This window comes from Anarrhichthys ocellatus, unplaced genomic scaffold (genome assembly GCF_004355925.1).
Source record: "Anarrhichthys ocellatus isolate YVR2014 unplaced genomic scaffold, GSC_Weel_1.0 scaffold8703, whole genome shotgun sequence".
Classification (NCBI taxonomy): Eukaryota; Metazoa; Chordata; class Actinopteri; order Perciformes; family Anarhichadidae; genus Anarrhichthys; species Anarrhichthys ocellatus.
Genome location: NW_022288677.1, coordinates 824 through 1509, shown reverse-complemented (window position 1 = coordinate 1509; position 686 = coordinate 824). Strand labels below are relative to the sequence as shown.

Below are 686 nucleotides of genomic sequence, written 5' to 3'. Positions count from 1 at the left end.
ATTGTAGAAATAAAGATTATTTACACTGTGCAGCAAACGGGTTCCACAAAGTGTCTTTGAATGAGGTTAGAGCATTTAACCTTGAAGGGATTCAAAACTAGCTCTCTTTTTCCATGATGTTTACCTGTATCATAAGTTGAACAGCATTTATAGACACATTCTTTTGTTAAATAACCATTACTGGCCAGTATTGGGATTGAACCCTTGACCTTTGCATTATTACCACCACTCTCTGACCGTCTGAGCTAACATGCCCTTTATGACGTGTTAATTCAACTCCATTACTTCCAAAAATATAGCAGGACAGAATGTGCAAAATGCAGGCGTTTTTTAATTTCCATTCGGGTGTGAGGCCCTATCAGCTTTCCTTGCTTGGTTAGGTTAAACGGAAGACCGCTGACTTCTCATATCAATGGCATCTCCAAAAGCATATTGATGGCCAGTATGGGGATTGAACCCATGACCTTGGCGTTATTAGCACCACGCTCTGACCATCTGAGGTAGCCGGCCCTTTTTCACTTGTTAATTCTACTCTATTACTTCCAAAATTATAGCAGGACAGAACGTGCAAAATGCAAGTATTTATTTAATGGTCAATCGGGTGTGAAACCCCATCAGCTTTACTTGCTTGGTTAGGTTAAACGGAAGACCGCTGACATCTCATATGAATGGAATGACCTCAATTT

The 686-nt window shown here is 40.2% G+C and overlaps 1 non-coding gene across 1 annotated transcript; it reads right to left on the bottom strand.

Moving 5' to 3' along the window:
• Window positions 1-436: 436 nt before the first annotated feature.
• Window positions 437-510, bottom strand: trnai-aau (transfer RNA isoleucine (anticodon AAU)). Its single transcript has one exon. It is a non-coding gene; the product is annotated as a tRNA-Ile (tRNA).
• Window positions 511-686: the final 176 nt, after the last annotated feature.